This window comes from Dermacentor variabilis, chromosome 7, assembly GCF_050947875.1.
Source record: "Dermacentor variabilis isolate Ectoservices chromosome 7, ASM5094787v1, whole genome shotgun sequence".
NCBI classification, from domain to species: Eukaryota; Metazoa; Arthropoda; class Arachnida; order Ixodida; family Ixodidae; genus Dermacentor; species Dermacentor variabilis.
In genome coordinates, this window is record NC_134574.1 from 86,228,102 (window position 1) to 86,242,994 (window position 14,893).

The window sequence follows — 14,893 nt, forward strand, 5'->3', positions numbered from 1 at the left end:
TTTGGGAAAGTTTTCGTAATGCTAGTACAATCCCTAATAATTCCACTTGTCGAAACGTTGTCTCCTGCTTTCACCTTGCTCTCGTTTTGCTCATCGTCTTGAATGTCCATCTCCCGCCTTCCCCGTGTTTTCCCTCTATTTAAAATAGAAGAGATAGTGCAGGCCAAAAAGGGACCACCACAGAAAACGCCGGTTGTGCGAGTGCGAGGGCCGTGGCCCTCGCACTCGCACAACCGGGAGTGAGGACCGTGGTCACAGACTCCTAGACCGCCTACGCAAGGTACCGCAAGGGGAACATCTCTCCCGCGGCACTAGCGATCCTCACCAAATGCAAATCACCGGGACGGGCCGTTGAGCTCGTGTGGGTCCCGGCTCACTCGTAAGTGGAAGGCAACGCACTCGCCGACCACTATGCCCGAGAACTTTCAATCCGGGCCGAGGACGAGCCAGAGCTACCGCACTCCGTGACAAGCTACAAAGAAACCACGCAAATGTACAGAAGCGGCAGATGTAGGCTTCCCCGGCCGCATCCGCAACTCAACCGAATGCAGCAAACGATCGTGCGACGCACGCAAGCGGGGTCGCTAGCGCATCCCGTGTTCTTGCACAAGATGTTCCCAACAGAGCATGACACTTCATGCCCTTTTTGCAGACGGTCAAAAGGCACTCTAGCACACATCCTTGCAGAGTGCACTAAGCTCAAGAACCCCCCACCATCCCTACCCCCCACCCTCCCCAGTCCCAACCCCCCCGAGCGATGGGAGACCTTGTTGTCCAGCCCCGACCTACCGACCCAGCTCGCGCTGGCGGCTAGGGGCCAGGAACTGCTGGACGCATATGGGACCTGAGAAGAAGGTTCCACCCCATCTGGTGCCAGCGCGCACCAACCGTCACTAAGGGCTCAGCACAAAAGTTGATTCTCTCTCTCTCTCTCTCACTACCAAAATATACGCAAGATATGTGTACACACTGTTCTTGGAACCGGTAATCGTATCCTACCCGACAATTCGAAATTTCATTTAAGACGCTGCCCCGTTGCCGTATCCCGCCATTTCATTTTTACTAGCACAGATATGGTATTGCGGCCTCCCCTTTATGCTATCTCCGCAATGAGCCGTAATCAATCGATTACTTTGCTTTTATCGTGTCAGTGGCTATTCGGAATTCGCCTCCGTTATCTCGGGCTGACTTTAGGCAGTACTGTTACACTTTCACTTGGAGCATCGGTGTTAGGATACAGCCACAGGAGCGTTTGCCGAGCCATACATAATTGCCTCTGCGACACAAATAAATTGCCGTAATAATATTACCAATTTTACCACGAAGGATTTATTTCTGCTTGTGCAAAGCCTTGACGACCTCGTTACGCACTATCTTATTTTATTCATAATGAGTCTCTTTCATAGCTTCGTTTGCGCGTTTATTTGTTTTTTTTCTTCGTTTGTCACATAACTCTGTTCGTGGCCTATCACCTGCAGCGAGTTTTGCGTCATTGTACATGGAATTAGCGCAACCGTCATCACTGCTCGAGATTCAGGAGGCGGAGAGCCTACATAACACTCGACCGGCACAGCCGTCCGAAGGTTTGTATCTGCGACCAAAATTCACCCAGAAGTACTATCATGACCGCTCATAGCGAATAGATAGATAGATAGATAGATAGATAGATAGATAGATAGATAGATAGATAGATAGATAGATAGATAGATAGATAGATAGATAGATAGATAGATAGATAGATAGATAGATAGATTTCTCTGAAAACAAAGTGCAGAATGAAAGCGATGTACAAAATGACTGCTATGTAGGCCGACGCATGGATCCGATTGCACGAACCATTTTACCTTTACACTTAATTAACATTTCGGGAGTGACTAAGTTGCCCTTTTGTAATTTGACGACATACAGGGACAACAAGAATCGGAGAAGTGACACCTTTCTTGATAAACGCGTTTCCTTTTGCTGACTAAAGAAGGTGTATCAGTGATGGTTGTTCATATATGTACAGGGTCCTGAATATTTGGCTGAGCGTGTTCAAGAAAATATTTTGCACTCGCCGCTGCACTGTTCATGCTCAAATTTTGCAGAACGACCGCATTTTGCTGTCGACTTCGTTTGCTATAATACCTGGCACGATTAGTCACCTGTTTTTTAAGCCAAAATGAGAAACTGTTTTCGCCCATGGGAAAAATGGCGTTTGAAAAGCCGGCCCTGGCACAGACTTGTGTCGCCGCCTGCCGGCAGCAGCAGGAAGGATCTGCTGCCGCGTAAGCGGCCGATTTGAAGATTCCGTTTCATCTGCGAAGCAGCTCCATAAACGGTATCTATAAACGGTTTATCGAAAGATCTGTAAACAGTGGTATATAGCTCGCAGCAACTCATTGCACAAGGAGTCGAGGAAGACGTAATAATAATATTTGGGGTTTTACGTGCCAAAACCACTTTCTGATTATGAGGCACGCCGTAGTGGAGGACTCCGGAAATTTTGACCACCTGGGGTTCTTTAACGTGCACCTAAATCTAAGCACACGGGTGTTTTCGCATTTCGCCCCCATCGAAATGCGGCCGCCGTGGCCGGGATTCGATCCCGCGACCTCGTGCTCAGCAGCCCAACACCATAGCCACTGAGCAACCACGGCGGGTGAGGAAGACGTACTGCTGACGATATACAGTAACTTCGTCCATGAAAGCCTTGCGATTGTGTTTTACGGTGGCTGTACTTTTCTTTTTAACACGTACCCTTGAGTTCTCGTTTAAAGATGCTTTGGAAACCAACTCGGCCAATTTTCTGCGCATGTGCGCACGACAACGAAATTGTTTAGTACAACTTATTAATGATGTCCAAAGGCCGCAGATGTGTACGTGCGTATACATCTACCGCTCAGAACCTCCAAGTCCCTTTAGTCATCTGGTCAGTCAGCCAAAATTAATTTATTTGTAGATTAATTAAAGACATATAATTATACTTCAGCCCGTAGCCTATGCGCCAGTACACAGTCTGGTGCAACAACTTAAATGAGCTATTACCAACATCTTTCAAGAAATATTATTTGAAAGATAAAGAGTGATGTTCGACTGGATAATTAGCCTTCACACTTTTTAAGTTGTTATGTAACTTGATAAATAACTTTCTGACACATCGCTCATTATTTGCATAATTCCAGGGCTCGGGAATTCCCGAGCTTCTAAATGCATATTTCGACAAATTAAAAAAAAGGAAAAACAACTAAGACTATCTGGTAAAAAGTTATAAACTAGCTAGAGTGCCTCGGGAGGAGGCACGTGGCCGAAACGCCGAAATATGCTTCCAGTTAATAAGCCAAACGTGACGAAGCCGCCTTTCACACTGCAAGTATAAATAATTTCTATCGAAGCGTCGGCAGGCATGTTCACGGGCATAATTACCGGGGGTGGGGGGAGTGTGGGGAGAGAGGGGGAACCACCTATAAAGGTATGCCCCCCCCCCCCTCACACACACTTTTGAAAGCCCGCACTGCTGGCTGCGACAAACCCAACCAAAGGATACCGGTTCACAAATTTTCTTTCTGAAAGTAGTGCCACGAAAGCAATGCTTTTCTTTCTTACGTGTTCTCTGCTAGGGCAGCAAGCAGTGGCGTAGCTAGGTCGTCTGGCACCCGGGGCCCTTAGCTCTTCTGTCACCCCCCCCCCCCGGCTGTAGTCGAGGAAGGCGAGGATATCGACAATTTTCGGGTGTCTTCAGACGTATATGACACCCTCCCCCCCCCCCCTTGCTGGCCCCGTGCACCCGGGGCCCACGGCCCCCCGGCCCCCCCTGTTGCTACGCCACTGGCAGCAAGGGTTGTCTTTCGCGCCTCCCCGTGAAGCGCTATGCGGGCACGCATTGCGGAGAAGGCTGGTGTTGGCCAGGGGGTGTATTCTGTAAGAGTCCACTTAGTGGACTGTCCACTTCGGCCGCTGCTGATTGGATGGAGCTTTACGAGAGAGGAGGAGACGAGCGGCCCTAGCCAATAAGCAGTGGGCGAAATGGACAGTCCACTAGGTGGACTCATACAGAATACCCCCCCAGTTACCACCATAAATATGTTTCAGTTTGAGCTGCTTATTACATCATGCCGAGTTTTGGGGGGACGTCTAACCATATCAGCGTTGTTATATTTAACCTAAGCGTGAGGGGTCGGGTCCAGATAAAGTAGCATAATCAGCCGCACCCAACAATTGCGCGCCTTACGGCCCGCAATCGATGGGTATTCAAATACCGGAACTATCGAATACCGATCCTTTGCGTACGTAAAGTCCATGTAGCATGCAGTCGTTCTCTTCTTACCTTCAAAAAACAAAACAAGGAAACTCTCGCAGCTCACCACCGAATTACATTGTGCAATCACAACTTATCGTAGATAATGTTGGTGGAAAACGATCTTATCCAAGATCTTATCCTACGAGCACTAGAAGGCCTCAAATCTCTACGTTGGCGAGACGAGACGAAAGTTGCCAGATATCTAGATCCCACGTGCCTCAAATCGATCTGAAGTCTCCAAATAACACCTTGTCATCACACAAAAAAAAAGAAAAAAGGGGGCAAAGAAGACCATATCACATTGCATTTTTATGCACCCGTACTCTTACAGCACCGACTTATTTTTTTTTTTATATTGACATATGTTTCTTCTGACGTTCCCTTTCACTTTTAGGTTCTTTCTACATAAGAGTTACAATAGCATATCCATTTTTCCCCTTGCGCGTCTTGCAAGTGGTTTAATGTTGATTGCGCCTATTTGGTATAACCTCGACAACGTCGTTGCCTTAACTGCTCTCAAATTTGTCTTGTAGACTTAAAAGCATGTATTATATATGCTTTAATTACTAAAATTGTTTGTAGCAAATGTTGTATGAAGCCAACAGACCATGCAGCCAAGAAAAGCATCGGGAAAGTTATTTGACTTTTATTCGAAGTGCAGAAACGATAAATTAAAGAGAAATGAAAGTGGACGAAGAAAGAATTTGCCGCCGTTGGGTGACGAAGTCAGAACCTTCACATTCTCGCGTAATGAGGCCGTTTCATTCATTGGTACATGGGTACTTGAGAAGCTTGCGATTGATTTGGGTACCTGGTCATAAAGGACTAATTATAAATGAAATTGCACATTCTCCAGCCAAGGCATCGATAAGTGGCCCGATTCTCCCTTATTGTTCACTCCCAAATTGTTCACACCCTTGTTTTAATACAACTCATTTACTCACCCGATTCGTGGCCAATCCCCCACTGTGGGTATGTGCGACAGCCGCTCAGGACAACAACAACCTTCACATTACGCGTGCGACGATCCACCATTTCTGCTACGGCGGCGGCTGTTCCAGCGTCCACATTCTTGGGCATTTATGTGTGTGTAACCACGGAAGTGTTAGCCAGCGCCAGTCAGGCCTTCGCGGCCGATGTAGAACATCATTTTGACCGATGGTGCCACGTAGCACGCGAACTTTATGAGCAGGCAGCTGACCAATAAACCCTTGTATGCCAACTGACGACGACAAACTTGCCGGCTTCATCTCTGATGGTTTCCGCGAAATTTTCTTATCCAGCGTGTGCTTACATCCGCTGTCGTATACATATTAAATCAAGTGGTGGCCACGCTGTTATGAATGCGCTCCAAGCAGTATACATCACGTCGCGTGAATATTTCGGTCGCACAAGTTGTGCACACGTTGTCTCAAAAGAACAGAATTACCTAATCCCAAGGTTGGCTATAATGTACAAAGCTAACAAATGGACTAAAGCAGAGAAAGCATCTAGCAAGTACGCCGAGACCCATCATGTCTGTTTTCCGCATACTGCGCGCGCGTCCTTAATTCGATTAAATTTTCAGAAGAACGACAGGAACAAGCTTTCTCCGCAATTTCACCACATCTCTTCCGTTGGGAACGTAGGTTTCGAGATAGCCGTGGCCTTCGCTTTCTCTAAGCGAGTCATATTGACCACGTAGCTGACGTACATCGTAACCATCAAAACGACGCCGACCACAACCATGACGAAGAACATCCAGGTCATGTTCTTCGGTTTCTCCGGTGGCGTCATAGAGTCCTCTATGGAAGGCGGCCTGTCCCATATCGTCCAACCCATGCTGATCGGAAACGAATCGGTTATTCGTGGCGATGATGTCAGCCGACGCTTGATTTCCGGCGTCTTGAGAGGGCGGTCGGAAGGGCCACCACCCCCAAAAATAAGACTCGGGTTAAGTGTCGGTGCCTCCGGTTTCTGCGGCGCCACGTAGCCGGAAGTCAGGAACGTGAGAACGTTGTCAGCATCAATGCCCTCGCCGAAGACGCTGGCTAGGTACGGCGGTTCAGACCGATCTGGCGAGGAACTCGACACCTGGACAGGTCCGAAGCTTTCGGAGGACGGCGTAATGGGCTCGCGAGCAGCCGGAAGAGATGCTACAAAAGCGGAACGCTTTCCGGCACGATTTTCCTCCTTGAAAGCACGGCCACTGACGGGCTCCTTTTCCGAAGACCGGCGGTTCGCTCCTCTGTCGAGCCAATCGGTTTCCGTGATCTTCGCATCCTTCAGGACCCTAGCCGCACGCGGTGCTGTTCTCGCTTCCCAATAGGGGCCACCTGCGATGTCCGGTACTGTTTCTACCTTGACTGCGGGCTCGCTCACGTCCTCGAAGGCACCTACTAGTGGCTTGGGCACCAGAGACACTAGAAGTTCGTGCATCGGTTCCAGGACGGGAGTAGCGCTGGACGCAGCCTTTTGCACGTTTACACGAGCGGCTTCCAGCGTCCCCGGTACGTCTCGCTCGAATTCCGAAAGAAAGAGCAGCTTATGCATGCTGAATGATGCGCGCTGTTGGTAACCTACAGCAATCGTGCCGCCAAGACCATGCGGTTTCGTCTTCCTTCCCGCTTGTTCAGATGTGACCACAATAGCACCCTCTACATGGAATCAGCAGAGAAGCCGGTGGCTCGGGGGCTGAAACAAGAGCAGTAATTTTACAATTGGGAGAAATATATTCTGATGCTAATGCATCAAACGGCCCATTGAGCAAAAAAGACGGCGTCTGTAACAGCGAAACGGCACCTAAATTCCCATTGGCCGCGACGCCACGTCACGAGCGCGCCTCGACGGACCAGCGCGGGCGCATCGGAACACCTGCTGCCACGCCAGCGCGCCAGGTGTTGCGCCGCCGTTGGCGTTGGCAAGCGCGGCCCACGCGTCGAGGGTTAGAATGCCTACAGAAACGCGCGTGCATTTGGCCGCAAAGGCCACCAAGTCAACCGGACGCAGATGTGCGACAGTTCTCAGGAAAGGGACATACCTACAGTGTTGAGACGTTTCGCGCTTGCCTTGTCTACTTTGCCCCCAAAAATCCACAGCTTACTCCTATGATGTCATGGCCGTCAGCTATGGGCATTGCAATTGGAACTGTTTGTTGTATCACTTCAATTGCGTAATTATCAGCATCAAGGCAAATGAGTAATGTGATTTCTTTTCCTGTTTAAGGTCATACATTGCCGCCTTGCACAATCATGAGAATAGTGAAAGGCAACAAAGGAAAACAAGCGATGGAGAGCTTCAGTGGAAGCAGAAGCACCCAAAAGCACAAGGTGGTGAAGCTGTGCCTTGCCTTTGAAAGAGAAAGCTTCTTATGGTATGACCGGTTTTTCTATATTGTAAACATATTAGAAGCCTTGGCTTCGCGTGGTGGTTGTGTTTACTTGATGCTCAGCACAATCGGCCTAGATTGGTTGCAAAGGCACGTGCAACGCAGGATAACAGTGCAAAATGGTGTACAGTAATTATGCAAAGCTGATTCTCTAAGGCCTCCCAGATATCGACAGCCTGAAACCATCTTTTTGGCGAAAGAAACTGGCAATGTGTTGCAGAGGCTTAGCATAGATACAAATGAAATATGGAAGCCAGCTCTTGCTACGAATTCACAGACAACGGCCTCTCCATGCTAACGTTCTAGATGCGTTTAACTCTTTCTCTACCATGGGGAAAATAGGCTTTTTTTGTCGGCTACGGCAGATTTCTTTCAGAGTAAACTAATGCACTATATATTTTATATAATACTTAAACAAAAGGCAGAACGATGCAGCTGTCACTCATAAATTTTTTATTAACGAGATGTATGCCATAAAAAAGATATAAATTGCCAAAATCAAGATTGTGGGATAAAATTGAACAAAATTTGTAATGACACGCTTATATCTACTAAGAAAAAAATATAACACATGGATATAGTCAGCCACAAACACAGCGGAATTCCGAGATCTGCGATTTATCGAAGCGCGCGCTGCTCCCGGAGGCGGCCATTTTTGCTTTCTGCTTTGAAAATCGCCAAACTTCGGAGTGCGTTCAAAATTAACGCCTGGTGGGGAAAAAGCGAACTGCTTAAAAAACAAAAATATAGTTCTCATCCTTCACATCCTACGGTGCAGAGTGGCCGGGAACAGAGCGGAAAGTCTCGAAAGCGGCGTTTCAAATCATCGATAGCGGGCAGCCATTATTGCTTTTTACATTGACGAGTGCGAAAGCTTCAGAGCGCGTTCAAAAATCGCCGCCTGGGGGAAAAAGGCGAACTGCTCAGGAAACAAAAAGGCTAGCTATCCTCCTTCACGTCCGAAAGTGCAGTGTGTCCGTGAGCGGCGCGGAAAGTCTTGAAACCGGCGTTTCCAACAATAGTTAGCGGGCTAATAAGAGTTGTGAGGGAAGCAAACAGCACACCAGCAACAGTTGTATATGGTTCCAGATGGAACTTGACAAAATTGCAAGACCTTGTTGTGCTGTCAGAGCAAACTGTAGACATTGCTTTTCAGAAAATTCATCAGAGCGTCTTGCTGTTGAAACAACCCCGTACTACTTTTGTTTTTGCAATGTTCATGCTCCGTGTAACCTCCTACCTGTGAGGCCTTCATATTCATCATCATCATCATCCTGGTTACGCTCACTGCAGGGCAAAGGCCCCTCCCATAGTTCTCCAACTACCCCGGTCATGTACTAATTGTGGCCATGTTGTCCCTGCAAACTTCCTAATCTCATCTACCCACCTAACTTTCTGCCGCCCCCTGCTACGCTTCCCTTCCTTGGAATCCAGTCCGCAACCCTTAATGACCATCGGTAATCTTCCCGCCTCATTACACGTCCTGCCCATTTCTTTTTCTTGATTTAAACTAAGATGTCATTAACTCGCGTTTATTCCCTCAGCCAATCTGCTTCTTTCTTATCTCTTAACGTTACATCCATCATTCTTTCCATAGCTCGTTGCTTCGTCCTCAATTTAAGTAGAACCCTTTTCGTAAGCCTCCGGGTTTCTGCCCCGTACGTGAGTACTGATAAGACAAAGCTGTTATACACTTTTCTCTTGAGGGATAATGGCAACCTGCTGTTCATGACCTGAGAATGCCTGCCAAACGCACCCCAGCCCATTCTTATTCTGATTATTTCATTCTCATGATCTGGATCTGCGGTCACTACCTACCCTAAGTAGATGTATTCCCTTACCACTTCCAGTGCCTCGCTACCTATCGTAAACTGCTGTTCTCTTCCGAGACTGTTAAACATTAGTTTTCTACAGGTTAATTTTTAGACCCGCCCTTCTGCTTTGCCTCTCCAGGTCAGTGGGCATACATGCAATTGGTCCCCTGAGTTACTAAGCAAGGCAATATCATCAGCGAATCGCAAGTTACTAAGGTATTCTCCATTAACTCTTATCTCCAATTCTTCCCAATCCAGGTCTCTGAATACCTCATGTAAACACGCTGTGAAGAGCATTGGAGAGATCGTATCTCCCTGCCTGACGCCTTTCTTTATGGAGGACTATGGTGGCTGTGGAGCTGCTACAGATATCTTTCAGTATTTTTACATACGGCTCGTCTACACCTCGATTCTGTAATGCCTCCATGACTGCTGACGTTTCGACTGAATCAAACGCTTTCTCGTAATCAATGAAAGCTATAAATAAGGGTCCGTCATATTCCACACATTTCTCTATCACCTGATTGATAGTGTGAATATGGTCTATTGTTGATTAGCCTTCACGGAATCCTGCCTGGTCCTTTGGTTGACAGAAGTCTAAGGTGTTCCTGATTCTATTTGCAATCAGCTTAGTAAATGCTTTGTAGGCAACGGTCAGTAAGCTGAGTATGTATTCCTCAATTATACACACGTGCACCCGGTATTTCCTGTCGCAGTACGAGCGCCGATATGCCTAATAGGTGTACCGACAGGCCTTCAGAGCGTTTTCGAACGTGCCTGTGGCGGTTTGAGCCCCTAAGGGCAGTAAATGACACGTATTTATTTTTTTTTACAACTGGCCGCGAGGTTTTCGCGACCCCTAGGGAGTTCTAAAAATCGGCCGTGGACTGTGCAAAACTGACCAAGATGCTTCAAATGGTCCTTGGGGCGAACGAGTGGCAGGAGGACAAGAACAGAAATGATGTACGCATTGAGGAATAAACGGGAAAGGAAGCTTGCTGCCGGCGTTTTGAAGGAGTTTGAGCTCAAAAAACAAAGTTTTGGCGGATGGCGAGATGCAGGTGTCCCTCATCCAAACCAAAATAAACTCTTTAAAGCAGTGAAACACAACACTCAGGCGTCGTGCGCGGGCTGAGAGTATGTCAGGACAGTTGAGGTTGACTTACGAGCGGTTGAGAGAGAATCTCAATTGTGGCAGAGTTCGGGCCTCATACCACTGAGCTTGCTATCAGTTGATAGAAATAGCTCATATTCGAATATACTTGCTTCTATGTGCATCTCCTTTTTATTCGTATTTGTGAATGTCCGACTTCATTTGCAATTTTTTTCGAAGACATTTTATTTGCTGTGCATTTTACTAACCCCTGCTTTCTATTCTCTTTTAGAGCGCAGCTCTTTGGCGTCCGTTCCTGGGTTTCGCGTCGTCGTCGGCCTCGTAACCAGCTCCGCCCCCCTTTCATCCCCCCAGCGCTAGCAGCGACCGACTGATACCGCTGGATGCCGCTGACGCCGCTAGAGAGTCAAAATAACGTGTCGGCATCGGCGGCGTTGTCCCTGAAACCAACTCCGCAGCTGGGGTTGACTCACTATCGGCTTCAGCGGCATCAGTCAGTCGCTGCTATCTCTTCCCTCCTCCCTTTATCGTGTTGTCCGCTTGCTGCGCGCGCTTCTGCCCCCATCGTTTGCCGCTGGGTGTACACGCCGCCCCCCTCCCCCCTCTTCCTGCGAGTCTCCGGTTGTCAAAGCGCCGGCTCGAACTTAATTCCTTTCTTCGCTCCTCCTCCAATGCAACCCCTGTGCGGTGGCAATCAGAGAGCCAGATCGGTGGCGGCGGATCTGTATATGTGCACCGCCCGAGCCGAAATTGCCGCTGCCGTTCGCCACTGCGAAATTATCTGCCAGTTCTTTCTGAGCCATGAGCGAGACGACCGATGGAAGTCCTCCGTCTGCTGCTGCTGCTGCTAAACGAGCTGCCAGAGCAGAGGCCCAGCGCCGTCGCCGTCAGAATCCAGAGGTGCGTGCCGCCGAAGCAGAAGCTTACCTAGTGGAGTCTTTGTTAAAGGAATACGTGTGAAAAATAAAAAAAAAATTCTGTGATAGCGCATACATGTGTTGCTCGATTTCTTTGCCTCAATCTATCGAAAAGGTGAAACAGCTTATTTGCTGCGCTCAAATTTCGCATTAGGAAGTAACGTAATCGTCGGTAATTTTTTTGAATAACATAAACACTACTTCTTAGTATTCAAATTGGATTAAGTCGCTTTTTTTTTCATGTGCTTACTCGAGAGTGACAGCATCAGGCGATATGGTTTCAGCCCATCTTGACATAAAACATAGTTCTGCATCACTCAGGGAAATGTGTAAAAGCACTCAGGGAAAACCTAGAAAACTCGGGGAATTTGGAAATGTCAACTTGGTAGACACCCTGCACCTCCTCTGCTTCGATCTTCTCCAGTTTCTTCTTTAAGGCATCGAGGTGCACTTAGCAAGAATGGCGTTGCTCTGGGTTTCAAGCGGATCGTGTAGGCTTCAGGTAGCGATCCCAGTCCTTTCAACAGGCCAGGGTCTAAGAGCAGTTCCCTGTATGGCTTCTGTGAGCTTGAGACTTGGTAAAGGAATTTGCATACACTCAGAGCCTGCATTACAGGGAAGCTTTGCAGAGGAACTGTCCTGGCAGCCAACACACAATTTCTGTTCCACAGACTTGTCTTTCCACGTGAGCGTGGCTTCATAGGTACCTAGGACAGGCAATGTAAGCTTATCGGGACCCTTAGCTTGCCTTCTGGGACATGAAGCTGCAGCAGGATGACAAGAAATGAGCCAGGGACGACAGAAAGTTAAGCACCGGAGTCTACCTTGAAAAACAGTGGACAGCTATTCACAAGTTTCTTGATTACCTTTGCATTCGAACAATTCTCTGCAGCAGCATGAAGCTTGATAGAGGTCGCTGAAGACCATGTGTGTTTTGAGTTGCTTCCTTTTTTCTTCAAGCAATCTGCTTCAAAAGTTGTTGAGTGGATGTTGAGCTGGAAGCCTGTGGCACCAGCATATTGGAAAAACACGGCATTGTGATAGGCAGATTGCATACAGGGAGAGGGTCCTCACTGGGTGCCTTTAAACATTGCATCTTTGGTGTAAGAAACTTCATGTGGTGGCATATATTCACATACGAAATGTGCAAGAACTGTTGTTTTGGTGTCTTTGTAGTTGGTATTGTTATGTGGTGAGACAGACTTGGTGACAGTGGTGAGAACAGATGGCCGGATTTGCAGAAGGATCAGTGATGCCGTTAAGACAGAGTCAGCTGTCGGCCCATAGCTGTCTTGTTCATGCGAGGCACCTGAACAGGAGGAGCCATAAGTGTGGAGCGTACCAGCAAGTAGACCCTCTCTTGTGTGATGACTGAACTTCAATGCTGTTTAGGTTCTGCGATCGCGAAAGCTGGGAAACTTGCAGCAGGAAGTGGCTGATGCCTTTCATCGTAGATGCAGTACAAGCAATAACATTTTGTCAGTTACCCACAGCCATGCTCAGTTCTTTTGTGTTGTCTGTCCTTGTTAAGTATTTCAGTGCACTTAGATTGAACAGAACTACTAATTGCAGCTTTTATATTAAATAGCGCTGTAGCAGGAACTCTGATCATCAGATAAGGTACAAACTTTATTTTCTTTTTTATTGCCGTGAACACCTGCCTTAAGGCATAACGTTTGGTGTGTATTATATGTGTGCTGCAGGACCTGTGTTGTGTATGAATTGAAGCAGAATTTTATTGTATCTGTTGTCATGTACCTAACAATCATAGCTTGTCATGGCACTGTAACAAGGCCAGCTGAAGTGCCAAATCTAAGAATGCATGCTGAGTGATGTACAAAGTTTATTTGAAAAATGGAGAATAAGTTGAGGTGTAAGCCACATTCAAAAATCAATTTTCTTGCAGAATACTGATTTTCGTTTTTTACATTTTAAGAACACCTCAACATTCAGAAATATGTTGCAAAAGAAATGATCTTCCTAAATGATTGGGAGTTAGTGAGTTTTGCAACTCATACCCTCATATTGCGAAACGGAAACCGCATTGCATTCATTCCGAAAATTTTTTACATATCAATATATATTATTCAAAATACTTTTTCCCTCTTATGCTGCTGACGGGCAGCCACACGAACAAAGAGAGACTCCTGTGCATCTCATGGGGGTCTCAGCTATGAACTTGGTGCATTTTAGGTCTCTGTGTGTTTTTGACATCTTTTACGTGGTTTGAAACTTTTTACATTTTTCTCAAAACAAGATTATGCTCCACCTCCTGTAACCCAAACTTTGATAACTTTTTCTGAATGAATACATTCAAATGAAATTTTTCACACCCATTCCTGACATAGATATGGGTGCAACAAACTAGAAGAAAATAAATAGGTGCAATATTTTTGAATTTGCATCATATTTTGCAAACAACAACTTTGATCCAAATAGGCAATTTTATTTCAGCTTGCTTAGTCTTTCACACATAACTTCCTTGACGTTTGTCACATTACATTTATTCTAATTGATTGCGTAGGTCATACACTTAGCTACATAAATGTCAACAGCTTTACTCAATTCAGCAATTCATTAGTTACTTATCATTGCTGGTGCAACTAGCACTTCTAATACATTTTACTAAAAGATTACCTGCAAAAAACAAAATGAGCTATTTTTTTTAGTTTAAACAGTTGGATATGTTAAATAAGGCATGCTCATTCAGTGAAAAAAGTTATTTCCATCCTTACTTCTGTTTTAAAAAATGACTTTTTTTTGGGGGGCCTCTCACCTTAATAGTCTATACATCAAAAGTCTGCGCACTGCTCCGACACAAATGTTTTCCCGATTTTCAACACTATGCAGCTTGGAAGAGGCTCTCTGTTGCGTCTGCCACACCTGTGCCATATCAACCTTGCAAAGTAGCAATACGCTGCATTTCTGTACCACCTGCAAAAGAAAGAATAGGTTATTTCCAATTTCAAATGCTTGCTACTGTTTTTATCAAGCCAAGATAAATAGTGCTTTCTGTTAGAGAAATTGTTGTAACACAGCTGATATGACAGCTACTGCATAGAAAAATTTGAAGAGTTCAACTGTACCAGAAGAGAAACTTGGGCGAGTCGGTGGTGATTCATGTTTCGAAAATTAACAGCCCAAAACAGACAAGGACGAAGGAAAAGAACGCAGCGCCAGTGTCACATTCTTTTCCTTCGCCCTTGTCTGTGTCGCACTGTTAGTTTCCGAAACATGAAGAGTTCAACATTTTAGTCATCTGTGACTGTACATATGTATATCGACAGCTTTGAAAGTGTCTTGGTTCAGGGCCATCATGTTCACGTAGGCAATCTCTATGGCATGCACACCTGAAATTTCAGCCACAAAGGTTGGATGCACTGTGATGCAGGCTCTGCCTTT